Raw genomic sequence first — 18,726 nt, forward strand, 5'->3', positions numbered from 1 at the left:
TATCAGTTGGTAGCAGGAGACAGATGAAATGAATGCTCTGGACAGGCAGCACAGTTAAGCGGAGCCGCAGGTCAGAAAATTTATGTTCTGACCCTGCGTCTGCCACTGATGCCAGCCTAGACAAATCGTTACATCCCTCTCCATCTCCGTGGTAAAATGGGATGCTCACCCACCTTTTAAGGCATTGCACTTCATGCTCCACCAGCGGCAAGCATTCTATGACTAGGAGGCTTAATTATTTGAAATACTTTGAGATGTAAGATGCTCTGAAAGTATGAAGAGTTATCATTAATAATAATAATGAAAACACAAAAAGAATAATCCCCAGTAAATTAACACAGAACCACGGATCAGTTCCAATCTTGTGGGTTTTAAGCGTAGCATTTCTTCCCGAGGGCTACAGTAGGATCCTTCCTCCTTTATTCATTTCAGCCAACACTTAGGTTCAGATTGCCTTTTAAATATTTAATAACTGCTTGGGACATTTTATTTTATGGTAATTTCCACATCATGCATCCCTGGGCTTCTAAATTCAGCGCCAGGTTGTAGAACAAACAAAGGCAGTTAATTCCTCTGTGTGTAGATCACACGACCCTCCCTTAGAGTTTTCTGAAGGTCAAGTGAAACATCCAAAGGCATTTGTGGTTTTTTTTTTTCATTTTTCACACCCTTCTTTCCACCCACCATCAAATCACGCAAAGCTTCTCTTAATCATTATCAGGGAGACAAAAAGTTATAGTTCGGAGCAATGGAGCAGAATTTCACACTCCATTTGCACAATAACTCTGAGGGCTGCTAATGTGCTGTTTGCTTTTTAGCAGGCATCTCTGCAGCCATCACTGAAATGCATTTTGGCGCTGCTCCCAGGGCAACTTAACTATTTATGACAGCTTGTCTTGAAGTGCCTACATGAACATTAGGATGTCCACGGCAATCTGCAAATTGACCCATCCACATGGCATTTGAGATCAGATGGAAAGAGCTTTAATAATGTAATGAAGGGTAGGATAGATGTCATTTTTAATTTATCTTTTTTACTCGTGCTCCGGCAGCAGCTCCAATTTTCCATCCCATCTTCTGGCCAGGATATGTCAAATTGTGAAATCCTCCGATATTAACAGATGCTAATGACCTGACTCAGGCTTGGACTGTCTTTTATTACACATTCAGTCAGACAATAAATGGGAAATATAAACTCCCACCCTGCGTAAACCATTTACCTCCAGAGAGTGAACCTGCTACACCAGACCCAGCTGTTTGCTTATTGTCCAAGATGAGTGACAGATGAGTAATTTAAAAAACAGACATTCTTCATGACAGCTTTCATTTCCATGCTGCTCCGAGGTTCAGAGGTGGATTTTATTCTTCAACCTTTATCTCAACTTTTTATTCTCTCTCTTAGAAGCAAAGCTGCCTAATAAAGCGAGGGTTTCAGACACATACAATAACAGGGAAGGAGAAAACAAACTTCGGCTGAGATCCAGCTTCAGCCCCCAGCCAGAATGAGGAGTTATGTCAGGGAGGGTCCCAAGGGTGGTGGAGGTCAAGGCTCCTAACTCTGCTGCTGATTTATTCACAGAGCAGTCAGAGTTAAGCTGCCTCACCTCATTAGGCTACACTTTCTCTGTTTAAAAATTGATGCGCATCAGGAGCTGAGAGAGAGAGGCAATTTGTTACAGAAAGATATAGCAGAGGAAGATACAGAAAAAGAGTGAGTTGCTTCCCATCTTTGCGCTTTCACCTGGTTTGACTACAAATATTCTGTGTAGCTATTGGTTTGAAATATATGGCTGTATAGTACACATTGCAATTTTCCCAATAACCCATCTCCTTAGGTGATAATTATCTTTCTCTCTCTGTCTCCCCCACGGGGCTAACAACATTCTCACCTCTCTCTTTGTGAACACCTTCCATTCCATGGATACCAGTCACCTTTTCGCTCCAACTCTCAGGCTGATCAGCATAATTAAGTTACGTTAGAGTCGCTGATCCCAGCTTGCACACAGTTTGAAGTTTGTTGCTTCTGTTCTAACAAGCAGAGGGGGTTGACTGCTACAAACCCACTCATTTTTCTATCAGTAGATTCTAACAAAAGACATTCTCCCTCTAATTCTTTATAATCATAAGCCAAAAACCTATACGTACAGGTCTGTGCATATATCATATATAACTTCTTTTTTTTTTTTTTTTTTTAAAGAGTCTATATAACACCCAGCAAAATGGGACCTCAGCTTCATTAAGACCCCCAGTTAGAAAGCAGACTTCATGGTAACAAAAATGATTGCTCAAAGAAATGCCTTGGTTTTGCTTATCAGAGAGGAACAATTTAATTTTATTTGCTGTGGAAAGTGTAATTTATTCCCTATCGGAAGTGCATCACGAAAGACTAAGCAATAAACAGCCCTTCATGCTTTAAGAAAGGTGGCAGGAATTCAGGGGGGGAAACTGAAGCAGGAAGAGGAGCTCTACTGCTGCTCTGCCCCTTTACTCTGCTTTTGCCCCTCTATTCTGCTCTTGGGAGACCCCACCTGGAGCACTGTGTCCAGCTCTGGAGTCCTCAGCACAGGAAGGACATGGACCTGTTGGAACAGGTCCAGAGGAGGCCACGAAGATGCTCTGAGGGCTGGAGCTCCTCTCCTATGAGGACAGGCTGTGAGAGTTGTGGGGGGCTCAGCCTGGAGAAGGGGAGACCTTGGAGCCCCTTCCAGTCCCTAAAGGGGCTCCAGGAGAGATGGGGAGGGACTCTTGATCAGGGAGGGGAGCCATAGGATGAGGGGTAATGGTTTTAAACTGAAAGAGGGGAGATTTAGATGAGATCTCAGGAAGCAATTCTTTGCTGTGAGGGTGGTGAGACCCTGGCCCAGGTTGCCCAGAGAAGCTGTGGCTGCCCCATCCCTGGAGGGGTTCAAGGCCAGGTTGGATGGGGCTTTGAGCAGCCTGGTCTGGTGGGAGGTGTCCCTGCCCATGGCAGGGGGTTGGAACTCGACGATCTTTGAGATCACTTCCAACTGTAACCATTTTATGATTCTATGACAAGAGCAAGAACCGGGCAGAGCCCCTCGCTGCCACCCTCCACTGGGTGGCATCATCTCTGATCCACACTCTACCACTTTGCCCAACTAAAGATGCTCTTATACAATTGATAAAAAAGGAAGTCTTTTCAGCCTTGCCTCAGGACGGCCTAATAGCAACAACCATTACATCTTAATTTGACACAGATTTCTTGCATGAAGTTTCTCTGTGTAAAGTTTCGCTGCATTCAATATCCTAGAAAAAGGCACTGGTGAATTACAGTAGCCGTCTAGAGAAGATCGTCCTGGAAATGCATTTTATTTTGCTTCATTTTTATTTGGTTTTGCTTGCTTGTTTGTTTAAAGACAGATGGACACAGAACAAGCACCAGGGTTAAGAAAGGGGAATTGTCATTGCCTTAATCTCAGACATTTGACAAGGGGTAGCGTTTCCTGTGATTTAGTACGGTGGATGGAATTGTATCTTCTGCGAGAGAATATGGATTTCAAAACATTCCTTCCTTGTGGCTTACTTAGGACATTAGTCAGAGCCAGCTTACTCAAGACAACAGCAGGGATTCATTCCACGACTCTAATAATTCACCAAATAAAATGTTTTTGGTGTTTTTTTCCCAAGAACCTGACCTAGTGTCAGTAGACTCAGCAGTAAAGCTGTCATTGCGTCAGGAGTGCTGTCTGAAGTCATGACTATGAAGAACCCCTCCCATTCCTGTCCTTCCTTGACCGAAAAATGTGAGATCAGTTGTATCTGAGCACCATTCTGGAGCTTGGCACCAATGTCAGTTGCATTGGATAGTCAATTTGCTTTGATGGCTCTCCGTACATTTTAAAGGGAAGCGTTGCCTGACAGTCTTTGGAGTTTTTATGTTGTTTTTTACTACTGAGTCCTTGCCACCCCATAGGAATTGCTCCAGCAGGCTAACTGGGAGCTATCAGCTCACTGCCCAGTCTTTTAGGTAATGTCCAAAGTCACAGAGCGGATAAAGGAAGAAGTAGTAAGGAAGATGCCGTTTCTCACAAGTTTTAGTATCTGCAGCATCCTAGGGAAGGAGATCCAGAGTTTACACCAACAGCATGTGAAGAATCACTTCCGTTGGAGAGTTTGGGGCCTACCAACCCACCAGCAAGCCACCCGGTAGGTCCTTTAGACAACCCTTAGATCATCTCTTGGAAGACAACAACTGGCCTGCGCCCACCCTCTTTGTGACACGCACGGTTTTATAAAACCTCTGCCACATTCCCTCTCAAGTCGTACCTTTTCCGGTCACTCCTCCTGTCAAAGCAATTCCAGACTTTTTTTCTGAATCTTTTCCAACTCTATTATATCCTTTTCGAGATGAGGGGGATAGGGCAGCACAGCACACAACCGCCGCATGGATTTATACAGTGCCGTAACGATGCTCTGTGTTTCATTCTCTGAGTCATTCTTAAATATCCCCAGCAAGAGGATTGCTTTCCAGGCTGTAGCTCAGCACTGAGCTAATATCATCCTGAAACTTTTTATTATGACTCAAACATCTCATATTCTTGCGTGGTCACAATAAGCTCAAAGCCCATCATTTTGTGTAAATCAATATCAACAACATAAATAATTCACTGGCTTATGGGATGAAAAGAAGTATATAAATGGGAAACTCTGTTGTCTCTCTGAAGCATACTCACAACCTCAGCTCCAACGTGCTCCAACATGCTCTCCTGGTGCGATCTGGTCTTTGAAGGTCCTTCTCATGGGATGGAAAATACACAAGTGCGTAAATAAATAATAAATAAATACTTTAAAAATTCATTTTTAAGTTCATATAACATTCATGGAGAACAAGGGCTGGGCGAAGATAAAGACTACTACTTACAGAATGGAGGCAGAGCAAGCCTTCCTTACACAGCCTGCCTCAACCAGAGCTGGCTGAATGTTTCAAAAGTATTTTTAGGTTCCACTCCTACCTTCTCATCTGTGGAAACAGGACCTGATACCTGCAAAGACTCTTCATAACATCTCTGGGACACCAGGCAAACTCAAAGGTCTGCTGGTTGGTTGGGGAAATACTTTAAAAGGTGAAAAGAACAGAATATTGCCTCTTTTTTTCATTTCTGTATTCAGATTTTCATTAGGGAGCTATGGTTATCAGCAAGCTCAAGTTCCTGTTATTGTCAGTGTGAAATTAGAAAAATAAAATGCTTCTGGAGCAAACTCCGTTCCACCTGCACATGTCATCAAAGTTGGGGATAGCCAGCTGAAATGCCGATTTTCCTACCTCAACTCTCATAAGTCACCCTGTACACATCCTCAGTGTTTTGCCTGTCTTTCCTCCATCCCCAAACACATACTGTGCATCGGGCTGCCCTCACAGCCAGTTTGGAAGGAAAACACACTATCTGGGTGTGAGCCATCCCTGGCTGCACGGCCGGCTCCATCCACAGCTCTCAAGTGGCCAAGGGAAGCCGAGAGGTGTCCCGGCCCCGAGTCCCACGGTGAAGCCCTGACCCAGTACTGCCCGACTTGGGATGCAGTGATTTTTGAGAAGATTCATAGATTCATAGATTCATAGATTGGTCCAGGCTGGAAGGGACCTCCAAAGGTCATCTAGTCCGACCTCCCCACAGTCAGCAGGGACACCCCCAACTAGACCAGGTTGCCCAGGGCCTCGTCTAGCTTCACCTTGAATATCTCAAGGGAAGGGGCCTCAACCACCTCCCTGGGCAACCTGTTCCAGTGCTCCACCACCCTCATGGTAAAGAACTTTTTCCTAATATCCTATCTAAATCTCCCCTTCTCCAACTTAAAACCATTGCCCCTTGTCCTGTCACTGCAGGCCTTTGTAAACAGACTCTCCCCAGCCTTCCTGTAGGCCCCCCTCAGGTACTAATGGGGCTGCCTGCTCCTACGTACTGCTTTTAAATTCCTGGCACACCTGAAGGCAGCGCTGAAGTTCCTAAAATTCTCTCTGAGGCTTTTTTCGAGGCCAGGTAAACAAAATTACTTCATTGTGTGGGTGTGCACTTACTGGGATCTGCAGAAATTCACAATTTAAATTTTTTATAAAAGATAGATATATTTTCTGGGTTTGGAAATTGACAATGTCACGATTTGCATGATGTCCGGTATGAAAGCTACATATATATATATAAGTATGTATATATGTGTGTGTGTACATATATATATATGGAATTGAATATACAAACAGCCATGAAAAATATGTTAAATAAACTCTTACAATCCCCAGTTTCACAGTGCAGTTTTGTCAACAAACATGTCATCCTTCCTCAATTCCCAAAAAAAACCCTCTTGCATTTTATAATCTAAAATCCAAAAGATGGTATCTTACTAACAAAAAAAAAAATCATCAGACAACAAAATACCCCACCAAAATGTAAACGCTCTACTTAATTTAAACTATTAGAAGCCATATCCTTTCAGCTGCTGAGAAGCCTCTGCAGACAAACAGCACGGAGAGGTGAGGAGGGATCAAGCATTGAAAGAAACTGAGATGCCAGAAGAAACGTACAGCTCATGTGGGGATCAGGGGCTCTTTTCTCAGTGTGTTCATAAATTTTATCCCGAGTGTATGTAGCGAGCAGGAAGTCAAGGATTTCATACGTCTGGCAGTAGGCCAGCAGCACCTTGGGAAGGTTTTGTATGGACTCCCCACATACCACTCCGCTGGTGCACCTCAAAGTGATCTCCAGAGCCCCTTGATGTCTCCACGCACAGACCTATCGGCACGTCTCTGAGGAGGCTCCAGCCCCAAAGGTCACCAGTGACTCTGCTGGACACACCGTAGCTCTGAGTTTCTTCTGCAACTCCCCAAAGCCTCTTTTGCTAAAGCACGGCTCCTTCATGCCAGCTCCCAGTAACTTTTTGGCTTTCCATCCCCGTCACTTTTCACAGCAGCTAATCCCATTCCTTACTCGTCAAAGGAAGAACTTTGGAAAGCTCTCACCTAGAGTGAATTTGAATCAGCAGCCAGCTCTATATCCTGTTTAGAGTCACTTGAGCCATTCAGCCCGTAAGAACTATTAATCTCACTCTACCTGGAATTTCCATGAATTCTCTAGCCAAGAAGTTAGTCATTAAAATGAATACTGAATGCATATTATATCTTAGAGTACTGAAATGCTAAAGGGATGAAGGCCATATAAGCAATTTGCAGATCTAGAGGGAATGCTAGCTAATGTGAATATGAAAGCTGAATAGTATAATACGTTCTGTCAAAGCTGAGCTTGGAAGTTGCCTTGTTACATTTATTCTGAATTCTTAACCACAGGAATACCATTTACGTCAAAGTGCCAGATTCAGGCACTCGAAGGCTGACAAATATCTTACCCTGCAGGTAGTTCCAATGACTTCAAGAGGGGCATAGATCATGGTTTGGGTTTCTGAGCCGTGGTGAATTCTACTGTCTGCTCAGCGAAACAGGAGATATATCCTAAAAAGGACAGGAATTCCCAGTGTAAATAATTTTCAGCCAGTAACATGATCCTCCCTCTTCTAAGTTTTTTTCATTGGAACCCCAGTAGACATCACCCATTCAGGCATGGTGAGATGGGAGTAGATCTGCTATCCATCACTATCAGTCCTGATTTCTAGGTCACCCTGGCTAAGGTGCAGCCTAATTACTTTGTAATTAGGATTGAGATTGTCTTCCCAAAGGGGGCTGGGCCAGAGAAGCTTGGAGTCATCAAAGCCAGCTCCCTGCCTTAGGACATGGTTTCCTGCCGCAGGGTCACTGTGGTGGCTATGTTTATCAAAGCCGAGCTGAATGAGTCTAGGCAGAAATTACAGTATTTGAAGTGAAAGTCCTGCTGAGCGATGCTGTTTTGTTATAAGGAACGCTCAAACTTTTTTATTTGGAAAGTGAAGGAAGCACCTTCTGAGTTCAAGAATAACAACATAAGAAAATAGAAAAGGAGAGAAACACTTGCCGTGAGAATGTAAAGATTTTCCAAAAGAGAAGACTTCTGTAATTTTTTCCCAGTTTACACCCAAGTAAAGGTTTGTTTAAGTATTTTAGCTTGGAAATAAGCATAAAACTACACACCTTCTTTGTAATGCTTTCATATGAGGCTTTAATAGCAAGCCCATTCTTCCTGCCTTTCCTTGCCGGTAAAGCCTGTCTTTGGCCAACGCATGTCTTATTCTTATTATGAAAAAAAGCAATTAGGTAATTAGATGGAAGTGCCAATCTCAAGTGTCACTGAGAGGGGAACAGGAAACAAACTTCCTTCTTGTGAGCAAGCAATCTAGTTTTCAGAAAGGCTGAACACTAAAACTTTAGCTGGAGTAGCAGACTCTAGCCTCCACACACCAGCAGTTTTTGCCACCTGAATTTCGATTTTCTAGTCATAGAATCGTAGAATCATAGAATGGTTAGAGTTGGAACGGACCTTAAAGAACCACAAAGGACCCATTGAGTTCCATCTACTCTTCATTCAGCCTCTTTCAAAACCATTTCTTAGTTCCATGGTCCCAGAGACATGAACTCTCTTATTCATTCTCAGGAGATGACTCAGCTGCTTTTTTATGAATCAAACAGTGGAAACAGATTCTGCATGAATCAAACAGGTTCCCAAAGCTTCTTATAATGTTATGGCAATCACCTGGCGTTCGCATTTGTGTATGCATATATATACACTGATGTATATAATGTGTGTGCACCTGTAACCTCAGGAAAGTGATGGCCTTTAATGAACAATATCACAAACAATGCCAGACTTTTGTCACCTTCCTTAACAGTTGGAGATTCTCCTTTAACTCACCATTTAAAACTGAATCAGTTATTTCAGAGCTAGGTTCACACCGCTGATGTCTACACAGGGCCTGGGTTGTGTTCACAAACTTAATACAATGCATAATGATGCACAAGCTCAAGATTATTTTGTTCACCACAGCAAAACCACCGCTGGAGGACATCCCTCGGAACACAAATGAAAGCTGGGAAGCCTCCCAGAAAAGGAAGAAAAGAAGAACACTGGAAACACCAAAGAAGGCTGAATAGACTCAATGAAATTGCCTAAAGCGACCTTTTTGTGTGGTGCATGGAGCCCCCCCACGAATCGAGCGCAGTATCTGTAATCAGCACACTTGCAGACCTTGCTGAAGTATAACGTCTTTTCTACCACATGGCTCGCTCTGCGTCAGAAGAAAAATGCCACCTACAGATTTCTAACATCCATTCAGCCGTTAAGTGTTCTTTCTGGGTGTCCTCAGTCGAATACTGACTGCCTGAACCTGGTTATCTGAAAAGATCTGATGAACATATGCTGCAAGATAGCACTGCTTCAGAAAAAATGTTCTTGGTGCTATTACAGATGCTTCCAAGGTTGTAAGTTTTCCCAAAAGAGAAACTGTCTTTACAGTAACTATTGTAAAAAATCCTGACATGTTAAGGTTCTTATATTGTATCTTATTCCACAGTATCATTCAGTCTCTTTAAAACTCCCCACTTGCCTGCTTGCAATCTATTTTGCAGCCAGCTCTGTGAAAGCACTGTCACTTTCTCTTCTGCCTTTCTCCTTAAGGTTGCTAGTAACCCTTACTATGAAGGAGGCATGTGAAAATTAACTTAGGCATAGTTCAGCCAAGCCAGGTGCAAGGTCCTGCACCTGGGCCAGTGCAATCCCAGGCACAAATACAGGTTGGGCAGAGAATGAACTGAGAGCAGCCCTGAGGAAAAGGACTTGGGAGTGCTCGTGGATGAGAAGCTCAACATGAGCCAGCAACGTGCACTCACAGCCCAGAAAGCCAGCCCCATCCTGGGCTGCATCCCCAGCAGCATGGCCAGCAGGGCCAGGGGGGGGATTCTGCCCCTCTGCTCCGCTCTGGGGAGACCCCACCTGGAGCACTGTGTCCAGCTCTGGAGTCCTCAGCACAGGAAGGACATGGACTTGTTGGAACAGGTCCAGAGGAGGCCACGAAGATGATCAGAGGGCTGGAGCCCTTCTGCTGTGAGGACAGGCTGAGACAGTTGCGGGGGTTCAGCCTGGAGAAGAGAAGGCTCCGGGGAGACCTTGGAGCCCCTTCCAGTCCCTAAAGGGGCTCCAGGAGAGATGGGGAGGGACTCTTGATCAGGGAGGGGAGCCATAGGACAAGGGGTAACAGCTTTAAATTGGAAGAGGGGAGATTTAGATGAGATATTAGGGAGAAATTCTTTGCTGTGAGGGTGGTAAGACCCCAGCCCAGGTTACCCAGAGAAGCTGTGGATGCCCCATCCCTGGAGGGGTTCAACTCCAGGCTGAATGGGGCTTTGAGCAACCTGGTCTGGTGGAGGTGTCCCTGCCCAGGGCAGGGGGTTGGAACTGGATGATCTTTAAGGTCCCTTCCAACTCTAACCATTCTATGATTCTATGATCTTTCTGTGATACAATCGTCAGCAGGCACTACCTTAATACACAAGATTTCTCAATTTCTCACTTTTGTAGAGCAAACACAGTGAGATCAAAGATCCATGCTCATTTCTCCTCACACCATGGTAATTCGATCAACTCTCTTTTGTTAACTGTTATTCCAGGGTTAAAAAAAAAAAAAAGAATACTGAATTTTATAAAGTTGTGTGGTGTATGTCAAGTGTAGACTGGGAACAAATCTTTTTTAAGCTTCATCCTAAGACTTGTAGAATGCTGTTCCATACTACCACCCCCCCCCCAAAAAAAAAGAAGAAAAAAAAAAGCAACACCAATGAATCATACCAGTTCAGAAGGATCCTTACAAAATAATGTAATTCTTCATCCCAGTGACATTATTGATTACCTTTAAGAAGGCGCTTAGCAGGATAAATTACTTGTTGTTATCTGCAAACCAGACTTCTCACATTCTTGCGTCTCAAATAACTACTCTTAGATTTGTTGGTTATTTCAAGATCAATATACAAAGCCTCATAATAGCAGAAAATTAGTTCATCAATAGGAATTGACCAGTGCATAATCCCAAAACTGCAGTTACGCAGATTAAAGGCAGCTACGTTTTGTGTGTGCTCATGGGTGCATGAGTGGGTGGGTAGGTTTGTGTTGGTTTAAGAAGACTCCCTCCCTGATGTGCCTGATCATGAAATTAGAAATTTTCCATTCCAGTACAGACCAAATCCACGATTACTAAATCTGGTAGAACGGAGGAAATCAAAGTCTGGGATGACACAGCAAGAGGCTTTGAAACTGCATCTTATTTTCTGGATCTCTACTGCACTGAAAAAAACCAAACATATGACAATGGAATTTTCTTGGGACCTTTTTCCATTCTTTGAATATCTGGGTTCCAAAAACACTCCCTTGGAAGGGATCATCCCTTTGCACAGAGCGTATGCGTTGCCATGGGGAGTAGAGGGAGAGGAAAAGGAGAGAAGGAGGGAGGAGGAAGAGGAAGAAGAGGAACTCAGTTTCCCAGAGAAGACCATAAACATTACCTGTAAACCCCTCTGTGCACCACTGGCCTGGATAATTACTTAGTTCCAGTGTGACTGCTTTAGAGCTTTACATGAATATGGCATGCGAATGACAGAGAGAGGAGTCATCCCTAGAAAAGAACTTTATGCAGGCTTTTCCTTTTCATGAAGAATTCATTAAATACATCACTCAATTAGCCATCAACTTTTGTCCCCTCTTTTAAACAGAGTGAACAATCCTTCTAGCTGTATGTGCAAAAGTAGAATCCCCTTATTAAATGCAGGATAATCTGAACATCTATAAACATTGTGGATGATTACCATGTCGTCTGTAAACGATAAAACAACCAGAAAAACAATTGTTCAACTTAGTGGCTCAAGAACCATGGAAAGCAGGATTTAGATCTGAGTTCTTATTTGGAGTTTGTCTCAGTAATTTTATTCACTTCAGCCTATCACAATGGGTCAAGAAACCTTCTGGAAGAAAGGGTTTGCAAAATCCCTGGGACTGGGATGTTCACTCTCTACAACTACTTGAAAGGACACTGTAGAGAGGTTGGTGCTGGTCTCTTCGCACAGGTAATTAATGACAGAACAAGAGGGAATGGCTTCAAGCTCCAACAGGGTAGGTTTAGACTGAACATTAGGAAAGAATTTTTCACAGAAAGAGTGGTCGGGCATTGGAATAGGCTGCCCAGGGAGGTGGTTGAGTCACCATCCCTGGATGTGTTTAAGAGACGTTTAGATGTGGTGTTGGGGGATATGATATAGGGAAGAACTTTGTAGTGTAGGGTAGATGGTTGGACTCGATGATCCCAAGGGTCTCTTCCAACCTGGATGATTCTATGATTCTATGATTCTATGACTCTTGTTCTTTCTGCTTGAACACCCTGCACTGGGGCCCCGGGAACAGATGCCATGTTTGACCAGGAAAAAAAGGAAGCAGGAAAATTCTTAGAATGTTTTCAACATTCATAATATATCAGGATGGAGTCCTGGTTGAAATTGAGTTGTCAATGAAAGTTCAAGATAGTTCAGCTTGGAGCGTTAGCAAGCTGAAAAAGAAAGTTCAGGTTGATGCAGGAATTCATAGGAGTCTCGTTTCAAAGGTTCAAATGACGCATCTTATTATGCCCCAATCAGTGTATTTCCAGATGAGATACCTGAAGTAAAACATTCAAAGCACCTAAGGACCTTCTGAAAAATGTACCTCTTGTGACCTCAATTTCCAGTTCCCTCTAAATACAAGACTATAATGTATGAAATGCTTAAATTCAGGAGCAAAGTTAATTACCTGCAGTTTTCTACCCTGTTATTTACAACTATGTACATGAAATGTGCTGGAAACGTTTTTTCACAGGAAAAAAAAAAAAGTTTCACTAAATAAAGATACAGGCAGAGGTCACCCTCCCAACATGGAAACCATTTCAGTGCCAGCTTTGCAAAACCCAGAAGGTTGTGGTGTCTTCATTCTGAACAGTGGATTAAGACCCAGAAGAATTTGTTTTTCTGAAGCTGTTCCATAATCGAGCACCCATCAGCAAAGATATGGCCGCTTGAGTGGCTTATATCCACGGTGAATGTTCCTCGCCACCCCTGCCATACCCTCGACTCAATGTCTAGTCAAATCTTTTCCAGAGTGTGGAATAACTCCAAAAGAAGGACGTTATTTTTTTTTACCTTTTTTTGAGGACGCTCACCTAAGAAATTCTATTCCCCTGTTTCCTCACTCTGTGTCAATCCAATTCGATCAACAAGCAAGTGAATTGGTTTTCTGTTCTCACTGCTGCTGGTCTGCCTGATCTTTTTTTCCCCTGGTTCAGCAAGAAAACCAAGAAGTCAATTATTTCCACAGCCCCATGTGAAGCTTTTCGCACCAGGAATAGTGCTCCCATTTCACTGTCTTACTTGTCCTCACAGTTCTTCCTTTTGGGAACCAGATTATGGCCTCATAAAACTGTAGGGTGCTACTGAAATGGCTTAAAAACAGTAACTATTAAAACAAGTTGGAACACTAATTGAATTGCCTCTTCTAAGGGATTTTTCCATTAAGAAAGGTAAAAGGTAAAGTCTCCTTCTTATAACTGTGACTGCCAATGTATACACAACATGCTTTTAGCCAAATTCAGTAGCCCCTCTTTCTGTACACCTAACTGTCTGTCTTGCAATTCATGTTTATGGACGTGGGTAAAAGCTTTTTTATGAAGCACTGAACAGTACCAGTATCCATAGACCTCACCCTCCAAAACTAGGAGGGAATAACAGGTCTTTATATGCCAAATATTGTTCACCTTACTGCAATGGGCAGCCACCAGCTGGAGCAACCCCTGTTGCACCAAACATTGTCACTCCAGCTCTTGCTGGAGATGGTTCACGCAAGCCCTCAGGGACTTCATAGCATCTCTGCTGTGAGGACAGGCTGAGAGAGCTGGGCGTGTTCAGCCTGGAGAAGAGAAGGCTCCAGGGAGACCTTGGAGCCCCTTCCAGTCCCTAGAGGGGCTCCAGGAGAGATGGGGGGGGACTCTTGATCAGGGAGGGGAGCCACAGGACGAGGGGGAACGGTTTTAAACTGAAAGAGGGGAAATTTAGATGAGATATTAGGGAGAAATTCTTTGCTGTGAGGGTGGTGAGACACTGGCCCGGGTTGCCCAGAGAAGCTGTGGCTGCCCCATCCCTGGAGGGGTTCAAGGCCAGGCTGGACGGGGCTTTGAGCAACCTGGTCTGTTGGGAGGTGTCCCTGCCCATGGTGGGAGGGTTGGTACTGGATGATCTTTAAGGTCCCTTCCAACCCGAACCATTCTATGATTCTATGACAACAGGACCATCTGACCTGTGAGAGTACCTGATGAGTCCAGCCTTGGTCACCTTCCCTGGGGGCCTGTAGTGCAGTGCTCTCAGCCCAATGCTATGCAATGTCCACCAGCCTGAACCAATTTGTGGCTCCTCTGGGTCCTTCTGAGTACCTCTGTTTGCTCTCCACTCCTCTTGAGAGCCCTCTCTGCAGGAGCAGAATCCCATGGAGGACCCAGAAGCCATTAATCCTTGGCATGTAGGGGTAGAGGAGGTGGATTGCCAGGGTTATGTTCTGTCCTTTCTGCATGTGTTAACCAAGCTCTGAGCAAGTACTGAGAAAGGAACTGTATTAAATCACCGAGAACTAGAAAATACCGAATTCCTAAAAATAGTGTTTCTTTTTGCATTGAGGGCAAAAAGGCAAAACCTGAAGTTAACCTGCAGAATCCTGCGGTCTCCCCAAAATCTAAAGTAAAATGTAGATTTCTGAAAAACAGGGAGGGAAACGTTAAGCGTCTGTGCCACCTTGACTCAACCTTTTTCTTCCCATTCAGCAGCTCACGTACGGTGTGCGGGCTTGCTCTCGGGCCTTGAACTTCCAGAGCAGCAGTCATCTCCACCAGCCCTGCACTCGAAACCAGGAAAGAAATCACACCTGCCAAACGCTACAGCCCTTTCACCTCTTTTCACCACCTTTCCCATGTATGTACGTGCTCCTAGCTAACATGACCCTCTCTCTTGCTCATCATCAGACTCCAGGGTAGCTGCTGACAGTCCTTGCAGGAATCTATCCCTGTGTCCCAGTATTGATATAGAGCTGAAATCAAAGTACATGCTTTTTTTTTTTTTCCCCCTTTGATCACAAAAATGGCTATCAGCAGGAGCTCATGGTCCAGAATTCCCTGTAATGAAGCCCAGCCAGCCCAGGAGGCTCCAGCTGCGGTGAGGAGCATGTCTACAGCCAGGACAATCAAGAGAGGTAATTCCTCTTGGCTGTCACTGCCTGCTCCAAGGAAGCAAGTTAAAGCTGCATGGACTTATACGTTACAGCTGTATTTCTGATATTCAAGGGACTGAGATAAAACACTTAAACTCTTCCTTTCCCGATTTTCAGAAGCTTTAAAAAATTCACTGCCCTGAATGGTCTCAGGGTGCCATTGGGTCACCTTAGCACTGTGTAAGCAAACGGTTATCGGGTGCCTATGTAACCTACTGCAACCAGAGCCTTCAGGTACTGCTCCAGTGTGGCCAGTAATCCAAAGTATTTCCAGCAAGAGATGTTTGACATTCCTGTCTCCCAGACGTGCGTCCCAGCGACTGCAGCATGAAGGCTTCCAGCCCAGTTCTGTGCTCAGTTCCAACCAGAGTGGTTCAAAACCTAGATCCAAAACCATAAAACAGTCAAGCAGCATACACAAGAGAATAATATTTTAAGAAGGAAAAGCTCATGTCACAAATTTGTATCAGGCAAGTCCCTAGTAAGGGATGCCTGTCTTTAGACACACTGCTATTCTGAACCAGTAATCAGAGATATTTGATTTTCTCTGGTGCTGTGTGGGTTCAGCAAAGACTTCAGGCTAACTGTTCAAGTTCACTCCATTTTCAGAAAAAAATAACAGCATCAACCATCTCAATCTCGGATTCCATGGGGCTGCTTTTGGTGCTCTATCCACTGTCCTACAGAGCCACCAAACCTGTTCTGGAGAATACAGAAGAGTAGAACAAAGGTTAGAGAAAGGTTTTGTGCGAAACTGTTTCTATTTCATGAAACTTTGGGGTTTTTTTGGTGTTAGTCTGGAAAGCAGAGGCACGTAGATATGGCAGTGACTGATCTGACCAGTGATCCAGGCACTGCAGGCGCTCGCAGCTCCCCACCATGGAGGTCGCCTCTTTCCCCGAGGGAACTGGGAACACACGATGTTTGGAAAGCCATAGAGGGAAAGCTCCTACCCACAGTGCACTGAAGCATAACGAACGAAATCTCATTAGCCACATCTGTCTTCAGGACAGCTCCAATAGTAGGAGGAGGTTTCACACCCTATCAACCTTCTTCATCGGGGTACTGGAGTAAAATCAGCAGGACCATCTCTCCCCTAAGCAAATTCAGATGTCTTAGACAAAACAATTTCTTGTACGTGTCCCCCTCTACCCCTGCCTGGCACCCTTACCCTGCAGACAAGGACAGAATTAATTTTCCATTTTCCATTCACAGCAAGTAAAGAATACAATGTTCGCTCTGCATCATTTTCATCTTTCATCTTAATTATCACTGCGAAGACTACAGAAATCATTATCTTTATGATGATGAACGTCCAATTAGCATTTCCCATATAAATTTCAGATCATGAAGGAGGCTGTAATGGATAATGCAAATTCCTAATGGTCTTTTTTTTTTTCCCTAGCTGAAAAATTGAGGTGCTTAACAAAATGAAATTTAATCTGAGCCATTTTGAAACAAGTCAAGAACTTTAATTACTTGACAGGGAGGGGGGGAAGAAGAAACTGAAACTAAATCTTAAAAAGGGGCATATTTTAAAAGGCCTTGCTTTTCCAGCTCATTGCTCAAGCTTTCTCCTCCAGACAGCTAAACACTTGTCTGGTTGTGCTCAATCAGTTTTAAACTATTGTGAAAGCTGGTGGAAGCAATTTCTTGCATTAGTTATACTATTTCGTAAATCGATAAAATAATCCAAGTAAACATTCTGTTGCCTTTAATATAGCATTTTAATTTATTCCCATCCACACTACTTACATGTAAAGTGAAATTGCCAATAATCACATCATTGCCATTGCAAGGCAGTAAGAGACGCAACACATCCCTGGTGCTGGTCAAAGTGCAGAGGTGTGTGTGGAGATATGCCAGTTGGATTCATTCCCCCTGGATAGTTTTGGGGGAAATTAATTCAGCTGGCAATTTTAGAAGCATCTCAAGTATTATTTGCACATAGGAGCTGCAATTACAAATGAGTCATGGGGTCCACATAGTCTAGTTTGTCATCTCTGATTATAAATGGTAACTATTTCCTCAAGCCAGGAAAAAACAGACCTTTGCCCATGTCCTTCTGCCTAAGCTTGTAGGTAATTGTGGAAACATGAAGCAAAACTCTACCTGCTCCAAAAGTGAAGTAGGAACCAGCTGTCTAGTCCTTTTTGCCTTTTCCTCCCCTCTTTCCCTCTTTTTTTTCCAGGAAAATTGTACCCCTCCTTCTAGCCCATGTGACCTGCAAGTAGCTCTTCATGCTTTCCAGGAGGCTCTCCCTGTGGCACGAGTGGACACACGCACGTATGCACACACATACTCTCTCTCTCCCCCTTCCTCTTCTTCCCCCACTTTCCCGTCCTTCACAAATGGGTTCCAGGATATATTTTTCAGGTTCAATATCTTGCTGAGGAGATACACAAGCAGAGGTGCTGCACTGGATCCGTGAACTGCAGTGAAAGACACTGGCAGCCTTAGGATGGTCTTCAGAAAATGCCATCATTTCAGTGGGGAGCCATCGTAAAACGTGCCCCGAGGAGGTAATGCCTCACAGCATAAACTTTCCATACAAAAATATTCTGTTAATTACCAAGCAAATTGTTTCTCTGGGAAGGTGTTCTCTCCTGAGACAAAGCTGTGTGGTTATATGTAACATGACTTCCTTTAGGCCCCTCAACCTTTAATCTACTCAGGACATGAAACAGACCCCTAACTTTGACACTGCTTTCATGGCAGGAAGCCATTGCAGAAATTTTTACTTGGCTTTGATGCTGGTACAGGCTGGTTTCCCCAAATCTTCTTGTAACCTGTGACAATTTTTTCTGTATGTTTGCCATTTATAATTCTCATTAGCTCTTCTAAGGTCCATTAAGTGAATGATTCTGAGTGACATTCGAGCGTTGTTCTGTTACAGTATATAGCATGATATAGATCTAAACCTAATTTTAGTGTATGTGATAGATGCATGACATTGAATTACAAGGACCTAATAAGCCCTGGCTACTGTAACTTCAGACTGTGTGTTTACTATTCATATAAATGTCTAATCTATTTCTGAATCCTTCTTTAAGCTTCATCTCAATCATGTCTAACCATTATTATTCACCAAGCTACCAACAATTATTATTCATCTTAAAAAGCATTTCTTTCCATCTATTTGCATAATAATTCTCACTGGTTTCCATTTGTTTTTCTTCATGAGAAAAAAGCAGGGAGGATTATCTGACTGTCAACTGCTTTCACTATTTTATACGATTCTTTTCATTTCCTTTCTGTAGTGTTGAACAGGCAGCATGGCTCCTTAGTGAGGAGATTTGGGGGTTTCTAGTAATTTTTTTTATGCCTTTTCCCCCATGCTTTGTATAAACATTTGGATGTTGAGAAGTAGAGTCATAGAATCATAGAATCATAGAATGGTTCAGGTTGGAAGGGACCTTAAAGATCATCCAGTTCCAACCCCCTGCCATGGGCAGGGACACCTCCCAACAGACCAGGTTGCTCAAAGCCCCATCCAACCTGGCCTTGAACCCCTCCAGGGATGGGGCAGCCA

The sequence above is a fragment of the Numenius arquata genome, chromosome 6 (genome assembly GCF_964106895.1).
Source record: "Numenius arquata chromosome 6, bNumArq3.hap1.1, whole genome shotgun sequence".
NCBI lineage: Eukaryota > Metazoa > Chordata > Aves > Charadriiformes > Scolopacidae > Numenius > Numenius arquata.